The sequence below is a fragment of the Oryctolagus cuniculus genome, chromosome 15 (genome assembly GCF_964237555.1).
Source record: "Oryctolagus cuniculus chromosome 15, mOryCun1.1, whole genome shotgun sequence".
NCBI classification, from domain to species: domain Eukaryota; kingdom Metazoa; phylum Chordata; class Mammalia; order Lagomorpha; family Leporidae; genus Oryctolagus; species Oryctolagus cuniculus.
In genome coordinates this window covers 68361991-68379133 of record NC_091446.1, presented here as the reverse complement: position 1 = coordinate 68379133, position 17143 = coordinate 68361991, and the positions used below count along the sequence as shown (strand labels likewise).

At 48.5% G+C, this 17143-nt stretch overlaps 1 protein-coding gene across 29 annotated transcripts in view; it reads left to right on the top strand.

The window, feature by feature from the left end:
• The window catches only part of KCNMA1 (potassium calcium-activated channel subfamily M alpha 1), a 781282-nt gene that overhangs the window by 271434 nt on the left and 492705 nt on the right, over positions 1–17143 (top strand). Inside the window, exon 3 of one of the 29 annotated variants that reach the window (XM_070056988.1) lies at positions 1–17143. This exon is cut by the window's left edge and continues 22711 nt beyond it; it is cut by the window's right edge and continues 38017 nt beyond it. The gene's annotated coding sequence lies outside the window, so the exon portion shown is untranslated. 29 annotated transcript variants of the gene reach the window in all.

The window sequence follows — 17143 nt, the reverse complement described above, 5'->3', positions numbered from 1 at the left end:
AAAGGAAACGGAGTCAGAGTGAAATGTGATTGTCAAAGGCCACGCATCCTGGGGCATCCAGAACTCATGTGTTTGTTGTGGTTCCAATACATACCGAGATGGTGAGACTTTCTCTGCTCTTAAAGCTGAATGTAGTTGTTTTATATTTATATTTTCATAAAAGAATGAGTAATATGCATCTATGGGAATAACCTAAAGGAAGTGATTAATTTTCCCTGAGTGTAGTCTAGGAAACAGAAAGGAACATTTGAGCTGTGTCTTAGTGAGTAGGAGTTTCCCATGTGGATATGGTATGGGGCTGGGGCGGGGGGTGGGGGGGGCTGTTCTTTAACTGACTCATGCATGAGTTCTTGTAACACACTTAACTCTGCCTTCTCATTTTGCCTGATGGGTAGCCAAAGAGATCTATATTTGTATTAGTTTAGATGCTTTCATTTGCAAAGAACAGAAACTCAAACACAATCCGGCTTAAATAATAAAGGAGATTTATTGTCTCATCTAATTGAAAAGCACAGAATCAGGGCTGACTTAAGGTGCAGCTTTATCCATAGGCTCAACAATACCACCAAGGTTCTGGCTTGTGCTATGCTGTCTTCAACAGAGTCCGGCTCCTCTTAGATGACCAGGAGAGCCCTTGGGGTTATCTGTTTCCTTTTTCGTGCCCAAGTGGAAGGAAATCATGTCATTGTCCCAGCATTCTCAGCAAAAGACTTGAGAGCCACTCTGATTGAGCTAGCTTGGGTCACATGCACATTCCAGAACCAATCAGGTTGCCACAGGAGATCACTGATGGAGTCAGTGTCTCTGGAACCACTTGAATCCCCAAATGGAATCTGGGGAACTGATGGAAGGAAGAAGTACACTGTGGTTACAGGGAAGTAATCCTAGACATGTTTACCTCAGCATTTACAGTTGCATAGTACATTATTTGCATGTTATGTTTGCATATTTGGCATATACTTCTGGCAATAGCCATTTTTGTTTTCTAAAGATTTATTTATTTATTTGAAAGGTAGAATTATGGAGAGAGAGAGGGAGATCTTCCATCTGCTGGTTCATTCCCCAGATGGCCCCAGTGGCAAGGGCTGTGCCAAGCTGAAGTCAGGAGCCAGGAGCTTTATTCAGATCTCCCTCATGGGAGCAAAGGCCCAAGCACTTGGGCCATCTTCCACTGCTTTCCCAGGCACATTAGCAGTGAGCTAGATTGGAAGTGGAGCCGCAAGGACTGGAACCAGTGCCCATGTGCGATGCCAACACTGTAGGCCATAGCTTAACACTCTGTGCCACAGCACCATCCCCTGACACAACACCTTTGATGCTTAAGTAGTATCAAACTCCAGGCTCTTCCATGGGTAACCCAGTCTTGAGCTACCTCGTTTTCTCTGTGGAGACTAGTCCCAGTTTGTCCTCTCTGTATTCATATGTGATGAATTGTATGGACAGACGAGGGTGCCATGGCCAGGATGGTCTAAGTACTCTGCAGAATGATCTGGAAACATTATAGCAGCTGACCTCTTAGGCCTTTCCCAGAGCTGTTTTCTTTCTTTCTTTTTTTTTTTTTTTCCACAGAGGGCCACAGATTCAGCATTTTTAGAAATTCTTCCTAATCTGTTCCTCCCTTCTTGCTAAGGTACCTTAATTTATTTCCAGTCATGGTGTCACACAGAAAAAACCTGGTGAAAGGGGGAAATGCCTGAGGTGATTAGCACTGATGTGTTGACGAATTGTGCAGGGATTCTGAGGCAGCGTGGTTCAAGGGAAGGCTGACCAAGTTTTAAGTCCAGAAGTTACTTCCTCTCTTTTAAAAATTATTTTTAAAAAATTTATTTTATTTACTCAAAAGACAGAGTTACAGAGAGTAGAGACAGGTAATGAGAGAGAGGTCTTCCATCTGCTGGTTCACTCCGCAGATGACCGCAACAGGCTGGAGCTGAGCCGATCCAAAGCCAGGAGCTTCCTCTGAGTCTCCCACGTGGGTGCAGGGGCCCAAGGACTTGGGCTGTCTTCCACTGCTTTCCCAGACACATTAGCAGGGAGGTGGGTCAGAAGTGGGGCAGCTGGGACTCATACCAGCACCCATATGGGATATTGGTGCTATAGGCCGGGGCCTTAACCTACTGAGCCACGGAGCCAGCCCTAAGTTCCTTTGCAAGAAGTAAAGTGCACATTGTGGCACATTGGATTGAGCTGCGGCCTGGGGTACCTGCATCCCATACCAGAGTGCCTGGTTCAAGTATGGCAGTTTCACTTCTGACCCAACTTCCTACTAAGGTGCATCCTGGGAGGCAGCAGGTGATGGCTCAAGTGCTTGTGTCCTTGTCACCTACATGGGAGACCCAGATGGCTTTCTGAGCTCCTGGCTGTTGAAGGTATTTGAGGATTGCACCAGGATGGAAGATCTCTCTCTCTCTCTCTCTCTCCAATAAATACACATTTGAGAGAGAATGAACGAATATGAATCAATGTGCTATGGGGGCAGAAAATACACTCTGTATCCTGACTGCCTGAATCAGAATCCTGGCTCCACTGTTTATATCCCAGCTCTCCCATATTCTAGGCCTGGGTCAGGACCTGGCCACCAAGTTCTAATCCTTCAATCCGAGGATTGTTTTCTGCTGCTTAATCTTATCGTGTGACCTTCCTGCTTAGTTGGGAGAATGGCAGCTGTCTCTTCACCTTCTTGGCTTCCATTGTTTGATTTGTAAAATGTAGATATAATATCTACATCACAGATGATTAAACAACTTAATCCTATTTTAACACATTCATGAGCTATAATATGTATTTCCATCGATAATGTCTATGGAAAACACCTGGACTGTCTTCTAGTCAGCCCTGTTGGCATGGATAAATAGATATATCTAATAGGGTTTCAGTAAGCCTTAGCGACACTGCATATATATTGTCTGGCCTATAGCAGACACTTGATAAATGTTAGCCATTATTAGCAATAATTATGTTGATGGAATTGCTTAATAATAGTGCAGTTCACCTGGATAGAGCTTTGTAGCTTCTGGAGCTTCCTTATAGCTTCTGCTTGCTGCCAGTATTGTCCTCCTGGATCCTTAGAGCTCCTGGATAACGGGGTTCCTGCTCCTGTCTAGGGGATCTCAGGGAAGAGCGGCTGTCTTCCCGGGGTCTCCTTGCCAGCTGGTCTTCACTGGCACCAGGGAGTGCACCCTGACGAAGAGCTCCCCGGCCCAGGGCTCAGGCCAGACACCCCTTCTCTCGTTCTGGGGGCTTCCTGGGCGTTTGTCACAGCCTCATCTGAAGTGCATGTGGTTCTCATCTGCAATATCCTGATTGTTCCATTAATCTCCTTTAAGCTTCATGAAAAATACAATGGGCCGGATCACAAACAGTCACCCAGTTCTGATTTTGCATTCAGGGGACTGTTTGCCGTGGACTGGAGAGACGGATGTTTCCCATTTGCCGTTTGGCTTCCCACCTAGGTCAGGAGAGCTGCTGCATTCCGAACTGTCACCCAGTTCACGAGGCTGCGTCTTTATCTTGCTGCCAATCCGGCTGTGCCTTTCGCGGCTCCTGTCTTCCTGTGCTCTTCTTCCTAGCAGAAGTTCAACAGGACTGCCACAGGGGATGGGAAAGAAATGTCTCCTGACAAGACCAGAGAGCAGCAAGAGCCTAGAACTTCCACTCATTCCTTTGGGCATAATCCTTCTAGGGTGGAGAACGCCTGGCCTGCAGGCTGGACAGGGCCTGAGAAATCATCTGGTCCGGTCCCGCCAAGGCAGCCACCGGCGGAACTTGAAATTCAATAAATCGACAGCAGGCTCATTTTCTTAAGTTGATAATGTTGCATGGCCTGTGAATGATGTTATAAATATCCAAACAACCCTTGGCAGCAAAAAGGTTCCCCACCCCTGTGACTCTGACCACAAAACAGTACCGATGACAAAGTGTTTATTTTGTTGAAACACACACGCACGTTGCACTAACCACATTTCATGTACTCAGTGGCCACATGTGGTTAGTGACAACCATATGTTCGCTTGTTCACAGATAGGGAACATTTCCTTCAGGGCAGAATGGGTACAGGACGGAGTTTAGCATGAAGAAGACAGAGAAGGGACGGGTGGCACGAGTGTTAGCAGTTAGATACACCATGTCATAGACCAAGACTTGTTAAGTACGGTCACGCACTACATAAGGGCATTTTGGTCACTGGTGGACTGAATATATGATCTTGGATATCTAGCCTAGGTGTGTAGTAGGCTGTACTATCTAGGGTTGTGTAAGTACACTCTGTGATGTTAACGCAAAGATAAAATTGCCCATGGTGTGTTCCATAGAAAATACCCTTGTCTTAAAAACCCATTACTATTAATTCTCTGTATGCATTTCCTTTGCAATTTCCAAGGGACCTGTATTCCAGGAAAAATGAGAGACGATTATTTCCTGACTTGACCTCAGTATTCTGTGAAAATGGTGTTTTTCCACCTTGTAGAGAAATATCAATGCACGTTTTGTGACTTAATCTGAACCTTGCACTTGGCTAGCAACAAGACGTGTCAGTCCATTGGTGACTGGCATGGGTGTGGCCAGAAAAATCAGTGTGGAAGAACCTTGCTTTGTGTCAGAGAGAGGAGTTCAGGATGATTGTTCAGGCACATTGCCTGACAATTCCCGGGCTGGTCACACACTCTTAACTACTCCAACCAATCTGAACTTTAGCATTTTCTAGATGTGGATCACAGTTGTGGGCCAGTCTAATTGTGGACAGTCTGGTCCACTACCTCATTTCCCAAAAGCATGCACAAGACATGACTGAAAGAACAGACTTGCTTTGGGTAATGCCAGGTTGGCATTTGCTATTGTGTTCTTGTTGAGTGTCAATAGACTACTCAGTGGTAACAGATCCAAGGAGAGGAACAGAACTGTGTGAACATCACAAGAAACCTATGAATCTCTTGAGGATTCTCCAGCCCCACTTTGGAGGATGATTCCTGTAATCAGTTTGCAGAGTTGAATTCACCTACTCAGACAAGCCTTACAAATTCTTCTGTCTTTGGGGGGAAAGGAAAAGCAGGGGGTAGCATTGGTTGTCTGGACTAACGAGGAGGGGTGAGGACCTGCAGCTGCCCCTGAGGCCTGAGATCTGAGTGACAGAGCCCAGGTCAGGGAGGAGATGACCTACCCGCCTGCCTGGAGTGGGCTTCTCTGGGGGTGCTCAGAGCTTCCGGTGAGTATCAGGGTCATTGTGTTCCACGTCATCTGTGGCCGGCTTGCCAGACAGGCTCGGGCCTTGCAGAGACTCTCCATCAGCTTTTGCAGAGACCAGAATCTCGAAACATGAAGATACTCATCCCCAAATGCCCCGGGAGTCTCGTATCATTTGCAGCATCCTGGGAATTTCAACCCACACTAGGGGTCATGTTGCCGATGCCCTTTAACTTTTAGTCCCCTCGGGGTTGACTGGTAACGAGGAGATGAGGATTTCTTTGCAACTGTCACTGGCGCAGTTCTTAAACTATTTATGAGCTTCTAAACATATCATAGCAATAAACAGAATACACTTGTGCAGCCGTTTGGATCAAGCCTTCCGGAAGCACGGTCCCAGGGGGTTTTCAAACTCTTTCCTTTGGTCCTGCCGAATCTTGGCTCAGACATCTTCTTGGCTAGACCCCAACGTGTGGCACAGATTGCAGTGGCGCTGTGACTGACGGGAGGGGGAGGGTGGAGCCCAGCCCCCCGACTGCCATCCCCCGCGCGGTTGAGTCAGCCCCTGAGTCAGCAGCGAGCAGTCAGTGCGGTGGCCCAGGGCGACGGCCCAGCAAGTCCGCCCGCTCACCAGGTAGGAATGTGAGGTCAGACCAGTGACTGACGCTGCCCCGCTCTGGGGGGTGAGGAGGCAGGAGTGGCCCCCGCACTGCTTTGCTTTCCGGGATGACAGGAATGCAGGCGAAGGCCTCATCCAGGATCACGGGTGGGATAGGGTGTGGAATCGTAGTAAACACTTACCTGATACAGAGTCGGTTTCCAAACCGAACCTGACTCCAGTTCCACGAAGGTTTCCTAGGCAAGATGAGGAGGCCTGTGCTCGGACCTCTGCGGCCTCACTGCAGTGGGCTGCCTGCTCCACGTGAGCCTTCTCTGGCGAGGGCTCTCGGAAGGTTTGGGGACCCAGACGAAACTCCAGGCAGCTGCACTTCCTCTCGCTTGCTCTGCAAGCCCAGGTGTGAGCGTTTGGAAGCCACTGCTCCAGCCCTCCCCAGCTGTCATGCTGTTGCTAGAAGTAGGATGGCGCCGGGTCCACGTCAGCGGGAGCATTTAGTTGTTGAACAACCAACCACAGCTGGCCTCCGAAGACTCAGTCTTGTCTCGGTGACATATCGTATGCTGGAGGCCTCAGAGCCCATGCCTGTGAAATGGGGCTATGCATCCGTCTATTATCAGACTCACGGGAAGATCGAAGCTCTTAGGGAATACTGGGCTATGGCAAGCATTCCCCAATAAAACGCTGGGCCCCTTGAGCCAGAGCGTTGGGATGGCTGGGTTCCCCACTCAGAGACAATCGCCGCCATGCTCCGCGCGATGCCATTTCAGATATTATTCTGAACCTGAAACCCAGGAAACCACAGCTGTGGCTCTTTATCTGACCTTGGCTAATGATTTTGAGATGGACTCCACGTGTGGGAGAATCGCTATCAGTCTCCCATAGGGGAAAGAATGCAGATAAAGGCAGAGTTCATTATCTAACCTTGGGTTCCCTGGCGATGCTCCGAGTGGCTTGGGAGCAACTTGCCAAGTCCTGGAGTCCCCAGTCACCCCCTAAAGACAGGGCGATGCTACCACTTGGCTCTGTCCAAGGAAGGACTGGGGGCGGCTTGGTCCACTCTGGCTGCTACTACAAGACACTGTAAACTGCGTGCCTCATCAACCGCAGGCATTGATTTCTCACACTTCTGGAGGCTAGCACGCCATGATCAAGGTGCTGCAGGGTTTGGAGCTGATGAGGGCCCACTTGCTGTCCTCACATCGGGCAGCGGACAAGGAAGCTCTCTGGACACTGATCCCATTCATGAGGACTCCTCCCTGCTCCCCCACCCCCATGACCTAATCACCCCCAAGACCGCATCTGCTCATCTCAATACATTGGTTTCAATGTAGGAATCTGGGGGCAGAGGGCACACCTGCTCAGAACACGGAGGGAGGATTCTTTTTTTTTTAACTTTTATTTAATGAATATAAATTTCCAAAGTACAGCTTATGGATTACAATGGCTTCCCCCACATAACGTCCCTCCCACCCGCAACCCTCCCCTTTCCCACTCCCTCTCCCCTTCCATTCACATCAAGATTCATTTTCGATTCTCTTTATATACAGAAGATCAGTTTAGCATACATTAAGATTTCAACAGTTTGCTCCCACACAGAAACATAAAGTGAAAAATAATAGATGATTTTTTAAATGATGATGAAATCAGATCAGACCTATTGTCATGTTTAATCCCAGTGAGAGTCAAGTTGGGAATTGATAATTTCTTTTTTTTTTTTTACAGAAGATCAGTTTATCATACATTAAGTAAAGATTTCAACAGTTTACACCCCCGTAGAAACACAAAGTGAAAAATACTGTTTCAGTACTCATTATAGCATTAAATCTCAATGTACAGCACATTAAGGACAGAGATCCTACATGAGGAGTAAGTGCACAGTGACTCCTGTTGTTGACTTTACAAATTGACACTCCTGTTTATGGCATCAGTAATCTCCCCATGCTCCAGTCATGAGGTTCCAAGGCTATGGAAGCCCCTTGAGTTCTACGGAGGGAGGATTCTAAGGGCTGCTTTAGGCAGGTGACTTGCAGGGGCAATGTTGTGGTGCAGTGAGTTAAGCCACCACTTGGCATGCTCACGTTTCAGATCAGAGGGCCTGAGATCAAGTCCTGCCATCATTTCTGACCCTGCTTCCTTCCAGTGCACCTGGGAGGCGGCTGAAGATGACCCAAGTACTTGAGTTCCTGGCATCCATGTGGGAGGTCAGGATGGAATTCCTGGTTCCTGGCTTTAGCCTGGCCAAGCCTGGGCTAATATTCCCAGACTGAACCAATGGATGGAAGGTCTCTCTTTCGCTCTCTTTTAAATAAAAAAAAAATCTTGAGAAAGAGAATGAGTTGCAGGGCAAAAGAACTACTGAGTTTTAAAGGCCAATACAATCCTAATAATTTTCTGAAAAGCTCTCCTGGTTTTAGAATTAGCTCCAAGGAATTTGGCAGCAGATTTCAGAGTTGCTGAGAGACAGAGAAAAGAGACAGGGGTGTTGCTTTTGTCTGGAATTTCAGTACTTTCTTTGCAAGGCCAGCAGTGCAAAGCCACACACTCAGAAAAAGTGTCTGCCTATCCCAGAAAGGAAATACTTAATTATTTATAATTGTGGCAATTTCCAGGAGTGTTTGAGACATCCAGCAACTAATGTACATGGCCCTGTTCTGTCAGATCCCTATTGGAATATTCAGCATTCTCCTTTATATATTTATCAGTGAAGAGAATTCCAGGAACATATTCCTGGAGCCTGTTAGGGATCAGAGCAGAGTTAGCAAAACCCCCCTGAGTCCCCCCAGCCAGGCCCCATCAGCACATGTGACCTGCCGTACTGTGTTAAAGGAACCATTGATTCCTGTCAGGCTGTCAGGGTGTGACCTGAGCCTCAGTCCCCCAGAGCTGTACCAGGCAGACCTCACGTCCTTGCTCCTACCCCTTGCTGGGACTTCCTGGGCCTCCATTCAGCGTGTGGCTGGTGGGTGCCCAGATTTGCAGGCGAGACACGCTTCTCCTGATTTAGACCAGAGGACAAGAGACGCTGGATGCAGACCAGTGGCTGCTCACTCTCCCTTTTTCTTTTGCTCTATGCTGAGTGTTTCCAGCAGCTGACGAGAGGACATTCTGTCTGGAATGAATGACTCAGATGTGATACTTCTCACCTCACCCTTGTATTTTAGGGCATTGCAAAGTGTGTGGAAGACTGTGGCTCTATCACTGGCTCAACATGGGCACATTGAAGACCATGGAACTCCCACAGTGCAGGGCCTTCGTACCTCTGTGTATGCTAGAGGTTTGCAGTGACATTGAAATGCTAGTGTTTGGTGGGACTCGGTGCAGGTGGGCCGCTCACTTTGAGTGAAGTTTGGGTGTGGCTGGGTGAATGGCAGACCTCTGAGTTTTCAGCATCTTGTTTTGAGATCTTGAGCGAGTTTCCTAACCATTATATGCCTCGGTTTCCCAGAACATAAAAGGTAATAATAGGAAGTTTCCACAGGGACTTCATAGGGTTGTCATGAGAATTCAGTGCCTGAATTAAGCTTTTGCCACGGTTACAGGAATGTAACACCTTCTGTGTTAGCCAGTAGTAGCAGCAACAGTAGTCCCAACAAGTATTGTCTGCTGACAGCTTCGAACAGCCTGCTAAGAACTGTTAGTGTCTTCATTTTGTAGAGTGGGATTCTTAGATGAGAATCCTACTTTGAAAGATGGCAAAGCACCACTGTTTTATTTAATCTGCACTGCAAGAATCATGCAGTCGTTCCTGATCGACAGAGGAAGAAGATAAAACACACCTGAACAGTAGAGAAACCAGCCCTGAGTCACGCAGCACAAAACAGACTCGAATCCAGGCCTGCTGGCTGCAAGCCCACTCTCCCCAGGCATCTCTGCAGGACTGCCTCTTAGCCAGCCCTAATGGGAACTCAAAGACATAGGTCTGCTCTCCGCTCTGGTAGGTGGCCCCTTCCTCATGCAGCCTCCTTACCTGGTTAATGGAGACCTAAGTTCAAATCCTGGTTATGCTCCTTCCTACCTCCTTGTCTTTCTGCAGATAATTTCACTTCTCTTATTTTTGGTTTTCTCTGTTATGAAATAGGGATGGTGACACCCACTTCTTATGAGTATAGGGAGGCTTAGTGACAACACATGCAGTGTTCAAGTTCAAGGTCTGGTGTACAGTTAGGACTCCATAAGTCTTCCCTCATCATGATGCTGTGTCCCAGGTTTTGTGCTAGCATGCTGTACATGTGTGGTCTCATGAAATCCTCACAACACCACCAGAAATTCGAAATTCTGCATGTTTCAAATAGGGAAGCGGGCTCTCTGGGATTAAGTGGTCCATCCAGCCTCATAAGGCTGCAGATTGTGTTGGTGAGATTCAAATTCTCACAGCCTCACTTCACAGATACACCTTTCCACCTCCTCCTCAGATAGGCTGGGATGCATGCAGACTGAGTGTGTGGCTACCTTCCTTGGTCAGCCAGGCAGTCTGTTACATGCATTTAATCTTGTCCGTGTGAGATGATAGTGCTATGTGGGCTTTAGGACAATGTTCCTGGCTCAGGAAAATGTGGTTAGTGCCGTTTTGCCAGGAGGGATGCACCAGCTCCAGTCTTGGGCCCAGTGACTCTGTCACGGTTTGGCAACCATTCATATGTATGTGGTTGGATGGGCTAAAAGTGCTTAGACCCAGGTCCCAGCAACCTCAGTGAGTCTGTTTGCCTGTTTAGCAGTCAAGGTGACCCAAAAAGACACTTCCCTCTAAGACAAACTAAGCATGTACCAGCCAGGCTTCCAGCTGTTTGGAGGGAGAGCCCTCTGCCTTACAGGGCAGTGAGAGAGGACATTTGAATGTGTTCCTAATCTGAATTCTCCAGATAAACTCTAGCTCACAGTTTTGAAACCATGGATGTCCTTCAGCTTGGGGGACAAGAACAAAACAAATGACCCGAGGTACCAGCTACCAGAGGCCTAAATAGGAGAGAGGGAGGGCAGGGCCAGGGAGAGTCCAAGATCACCAACTTGCTTTTCCCACTAAATTGGCTTTCAGACTCAAAGGGAAGAACCAAGGTGGGTTATTAAGGGAGCATTGATTTGGATGTGCTGAGCAGTTGGACTATTTGTGTTCCCTGGACATGAAAGCACACTTGGCTTTGCATGATTGGGTTTTAAATCGTTTGGCAGAGCATCGCTCGGCGTTGGCCCGACTGATGCCCTGCAATTCAGGAGGAGTGTTTACTGCAGTACTCTGCGTTTCAAGGTTCTTCATGGAGGAGCAGCGGTGTCCTCTGCTCTTTTAAAGCACTGGCCCCCTGTGACATCGCTGTTCTGCCTTCCTTGGCTCAAGATCCTGGAAAGCATCCTTGTGAAAAAAAAGGGTGGTGGTGGTGGGGAAGTAGTATGTATTCCAGGTCAGCCACTCCATGCATGTGCCTAAGATTTGGGTGGTTCTTGGAGATGGAGTCAGGTGCCACATGGAAGTTACTGAGGGGAATGACAGTGAGGCCAAGTTAGGTAGGGTGATGGGGACCCTCGTTCACCTATCCAGCGTGCCAGGCATTGTGGAAGGCACAGGTATATGGCTGGCCTAGTGAGGTCAAATAGAAACAGTCATGTCAGCCCCTGAAGCTGGGAGCAGGGTGATGCAGAGGAAGAGGTGTGGATGAGTTGAAGCCCTGCTTTTTACGACCATGCTGCTAACATAATATCTCATCTTGGTTCTTCTCCACTGTTGGAACCAACTGAGTAAGCAAAGCACTTTCTCTCTTCTCCCCCTCCCATCTGAGCTTCTAGGAGTTCGTAGCGAAGGTATTTGTTTTGCCTTTGTCCCTTTGGCTAAAGGAGGGATGCAGATTGAAACCTATAACTTGTCTCTCTGGGATTCGGTTTATGGATAGAGGGAGGGAAGGAAATGGTCTGAGTCCATTAAATCAGAAGCACTTCTTGCTTTTTTTTTTTGGGGGGGGGTCCTGAGTCTGTGATTTCAGGTCACAGAAGCACCACCTGGCAGCCCTGCACGGTGAGTGCAGTTCTAAGTGCCAGCCTGGGGACAGCTCCCATGGAGAGCAGGGAAGATGCGAGGGTTCCACTGAATGATGTAGCAGAGACTTTCAGACCATGATTGGCACATGGGGGACCAGTAGAAGCTGGGCGGCAAGGAAGGCAGGACATCTAAGGCAGGCCTTTGTTCGTGGTTCATTCAGTCGGTCAGCAAATATTTCTTAAATGCCTTTGTCAAAAATGCATGGATTCCGGAGGCCGATTACTTGGTTTCAAACCCGGGCTGTTTTATTTACTATCTGTGTGTATTTGAGCAAATTACTGAATTATTCTGTGTCCCCATTTCCTCATTTGCAAAATGGCATTAATTAGTAATAAATAGAAGTTGTTACGAAGACTGAGAGACTGGGAGTATTATGTGTTCATCAGCATCCTTTCATTCATTTATTTGATTGTGTCCTTAATCCGTTGCCTGATGTTGGTCCTTTGTCAACAATATATAGCCAGTGGGATAGGCGAGATCCTCACTCGTATTCCAGTGGAAGAGCCAGATTACAAAAGAGCAAATATGTCCGTAAATACTCTACTTCAAGACTGAGACAAGTCCTCTGAAGCTAACTAAAGAGGATCAGAGTGAGGTGTCATCCTATGTAGGGAGGACAAGGGAAGAGGGAAAACCTACACAAAATCATTGAAAAAAAAAAACATGAAATAAGCAAGTCTTTGGAAGTTACCAAATATATATGTGTATCTCACCCCCTCGGTTTCCAAGAGAAGCAAGCAGGATGAGCAGCCAAAAATAAATACAACTAAATAAAGATTGATTCTGGGGCCAGATAAGCTTCTAGATAATTATTTTTCTCCTGCTAGCGCATCACTGTAGCTCACAAATGAATCCATCTTCTCTTGCTTTCAGTACGAAGGGGCCTTGAGAGATGTATTAATCCTCCGTTTCAGCTCACCTCCTTCCCAGGTTCCCTCACCTCTTGTTAAAGTGGAGTTAAAGGCCATTCATTTGGAAAAACCTATTAACCTGCTGGTGTAGAAGACTTTTCCCCCTCAGCCTGACTGGGGGCCGCTTCTTGGGGCTGGAACCCTTGACCTCTGCTGTCCCTTTTGGGGGATTGGGGATGAGGCAGGAAGGGTCACCTTTTGTACCTTTCGCAGTCCCCAGGGTCAGGCAGGACCTGGAAACCCAGGAGGCTGCATCTTTTTTTTTTCTTTTTTCTTTTTTCTTTTTTTGACAGGCAGAGTGGACAGTGAGAGAGAGAGACAGAGAGAAAGGTCTTCCTTTGCCGTTGGTTCACCCTCCAATGGCTGCCGCGGCTGGCGCACTGCGGCCAATGCACCGCGCTGATCCAAAGGCAGGAGCCAGGTGCTTCTCCTGGTCTCCCATGGGGTGCAGGGCCCAAGCACTTGGGCCATCCTCCACTGCACTCCCGGGCCACAGCAGAGAGCTGGCCTGGAAGAGGGGCAACCGGGACAGAATCCAGCGCCCCGACCGGGCCTAGAACCCGGTGTGCCGGCGCCGCTAGGCGGAGGATTAGCCTAGTGAGCCGCGGCGCCGGCCTGAGGCTGCATCTTATGCTGAGCTGAGGCTGGGGATCCCCACCTGGGGCGATGCTCTCGGGCTCAATGAAATATGGCGGCACTTCCATCTGTCTGCGCCCCGAATGGGGCTGGTGGAGCAGAGTCTTTGTTTATTTTCGTGGGTCCCTAACTTCCCTGCTTCTGCAGAGCCTCTGTGACTTCCACCCACTATATTTCATGAGCAATTGAGAACTTCTTAACAAAGCAATCTCAGCCTTGGATAATCCTTCTCCTAAACATTTTTCTCCCCATTCTAACACGAACATTTTTCTTCTCTAAAATAACTGCCTAGTTTTATTTTCTTGATTGTTTTTTGCCACTCCTTAAATGTCTTGCATTTCCATGTGATTTCCATGCTCTCAAATATAGTCTGCTGCCTGGTTTTGTCTCCTGCATCCTCACCTCCCCGTCTCCTTCTCCCAGCCTTTCGGCCTGGGCAGGGCAGGCTCATTGGTGTAGTGTGTATGGTTAGGATGAGGGAGTGCGAGCCAGGTTGCCTGGGCTCAACTGTGACTTCCTGCTTGTGTGACTTTGGAGAAGTAAACCTCCCTGTGTCTTACTTCCCTCATCCACAAGGTCAGGACAGCGCCAGTTCCTATTGCATAGGATTATGTTTTAGATCCAATGAGTTGAGATGTGTAAAATCCTCATACAAGTGTATGGTTGGGGAAGGAAAGGGCATGTGCCCTAATTGGACCACTAAGTACCCTTTGGTAACCTGGAAACGTGTCCTCTTGTTGCCCACATGGGAGCCATTGCACAGAAGTATACAGTCACACCAGTCTTTTATCCCAGGAGGCAGTACAACCAAGGCTAGAGGAGGTGTCCCTGAGGAAGATGGATGCTCTGGGCAGAGACAGAGAGGCTTTCTCAAGGTTGAAGCTGTCCGAGGCCTGCTGGGGACCTGTCCCTCAGACCTGTGTCCTTCCCATGGCCCGCCAGCACTATTTCCATAATTTTATTAAAAACCAATGTCTGCCGGCCAGATGAGTGACACTTCCTAGCGCTGGGCTTTGCTCTGCTCCTTGGGGCATGGAGAACTTGTTCAATTATGTGCCACCCCTGTGATGGGCTCAATCACAGACGCACATATTGGCTTCTGATTATACCCTTGTTGAGTTTCCTTTGACAGGAAGGAAATGAATTTACCTCCTGTCACCTCTGTATTGCACAAGCAGACTTGGCTTCTGATAATAGAACTTTCATGCCTTGTGTGACCAAGGAGGAAACGCTTTTAAGGGCGGGGGTAGTCCCTGGAGGCCTGGGTGTCTGAGCCTGGAGGTGGGCTTGAGCTGTTTCCTTATGGGATGATTGCCCCTGGGCCTTGTGGGGACCCCTGGGGCCCCTGGGGAGGGTGGGAGGTCTTCACTGCTAGGAGGGAAGAGCCCTAAATTCATACTGTTAGGGTCTTGAATCACTAAATTTTCCGAATTCTCCTGGGCCTCTCTTTCCAGCTATAAAATGGGTGTAATAATGTTGGCTGGTGTGAGCATCAATGAGCCGATATATGGACAGTGCCTGGCATATAGTAAATGCTGCATTTGCAATTTTCTTCATTACTAAAAATATTCTTTTTTTTTTTTTTTGCTGTTGTTACTGTTGTTGCGAAAGGGATGGAACCTCACGCTCAAACATGTATCTCCATTTGGTTGCTCTGTGACTGTGGACATGTCTCTTCCCCTGAGGGTCACTTGTGTAATGAGAAGTATGGTGCTTCCCTCAGGGTCACTGTGAAGGGTCAGTGGGTAAGCACATGAGCAGTGTGGACCCAGAGGAAGTGCACAGTGACTGTGAGTTGCTGCTGACTGGGGTTGGGAGTGGCCCGTCACCCAGGGGAAGCTGGGGTGCGAGAGGGACCTGCAGAGGCCAGGGAGAGGTGCATTCTGTCCACACTGGGCTGGTTTAGGGACTGAGGTCTTGCTTTGCAGCTGGGACTGCAAGCATCCTAAGTCACAGGGTTGACCCTGACCAAGGGAAAATAGGGTTGACCTTGACCATAGGAAAGTCCAAGTTCTGTGAGGGATCCTGGGAGCAGCCAGGAAGGGAGGCAGGAATGGGGTTGATGGTCAGTCCTGTTACTCTGTTCAGAGCCCTCAGGCTCAGCGGGGATCTGGGGGACTTCTATCTAAGACCTGGGACTGAGAGCCTGGAAGGGGCTTTCCCTGGACTTGGGCGAGGTCCAGATTCCAACAGTCCCTTTTCTGAAAAATCAACAAACCAACCCTTCCTCAGCTTTTTCCTTGAAGTTACTTGCTCCTTGATTTTTAAATTTAAATTTAAATATACATTTCCTGTCCCTAAGTAATTGCCAATGGCAATGTCATCTTGCTTGGGAGAGCCCCTGAAGAGAGGGGGTGGTAAGATTCTGGAAAGTTTTGGAATTTGGGTCTGATTTGAAATTCAGAGGCTGAGCAGGACACAATCTCAAGGATCCTTCCTGGCCTTCTGGGGCTGCCCTTGCTGGACTCCTGGGACTTGAAACACATCCAGACAGTCCTAATCCCCTCAGAGGCCGCTGTGGTGTCATTGAGGTTTGAGGTTCAAGGTGGGTGGGTTCTGCGGCTCCTCTGAGCCCAGCCTCAGCCAAACCCAATAGCGACATCAAGAGCTTTTGTTTCCAAAGGACCCCTGGGCCCCTGTAAGCTGGGACCTCGTTCTGTGCCTGAAGGGATATGACCTCCAGACATTTATTTGAGCAAACTTGCTGCATCCTTCCCCTGTGAAAATGAAGGCAGGTGAGGGGGAGGGAGAAGAGCCAGGAAGAGACAGAGACACTGTAGAGAGATGGACATGCATGGAAAGGGAAAAGGCGACAGTGCAAAAAACAAGGAACAAGAAAACTCTTAGAAAGTTAGAGTCGGGCAATGAGACAAACTCAGGAGAGGATGCAGACCCGCAAAGTGGAAAATCATCGTGTCGGCTGATAGGTATTGAGAGGGGAGTGTGCAGGTACTGAGATGAGCACTCGACAGTCTCATCGAGTCCTTGCCACAGTTCTGTGAAATTCTGCAGTCATTCCATTTTAGTGTCAGAATGGTGGAGCCTCTTCCCTAAGGTCATGCTGGTTTTGTGGGAGAGAGTTGGGCTAGAACCCAGGTCTACCAGCCTGCACAGCTTCCCCTCTGCCGTGAGGCCCTGACCCTGGTATGGCACCTCAGTTCTTCTGCATCCGGACACGGAGAGACACGAGGCGTTCTGTCTAAAGCAGAGGTGTGTTTGTAAAGGCACCTGAAGGGCAGCAGGTGGCTGAGTGTTGTGCCTTTTATTCTTGCTTTTGTGTTTGGATACTTTGGGCTGCAAGGAAGAGAGAGAAAAAGACTTTTTCCCACAACAGGAATTCTGGATGTCGGTGGTTGCTGGTGCTAGTGCAGCCCCTGTGTCACTGTCAGATCTCTCATTTTTTTCTCATGGTTGCAAGGTGGAGAAGCAGCTTCAGACTTTGGGTCCCTTTTGAGGTAGGAAGAAAGGGATAAGGGCAGCACCAGGTCAAGCTCTTCCTTACCAGGCTTCCTCCCCTGCAGAATAGTGGCATGGCCAGCCGTAGTCAGGAGAGGGGCTGGAAGGACAGTATTTTACTTTCTAGCATCTAGGAGAGGCAGACTAGCAAATGGCATTGACTGTCACATTCTAACCCTAACCCCAAACCCACCTGTGACTCTGGGCCTGTAGAGAGGAACATGTAGTTCTCTTGGGAGTACAGGCAGGTCCATGGCTCAAGCACTGGTCTGAGTTGATCTGGGTGCAGGGCAGTGGGTGAGTGGTGGTGGGGTGTGC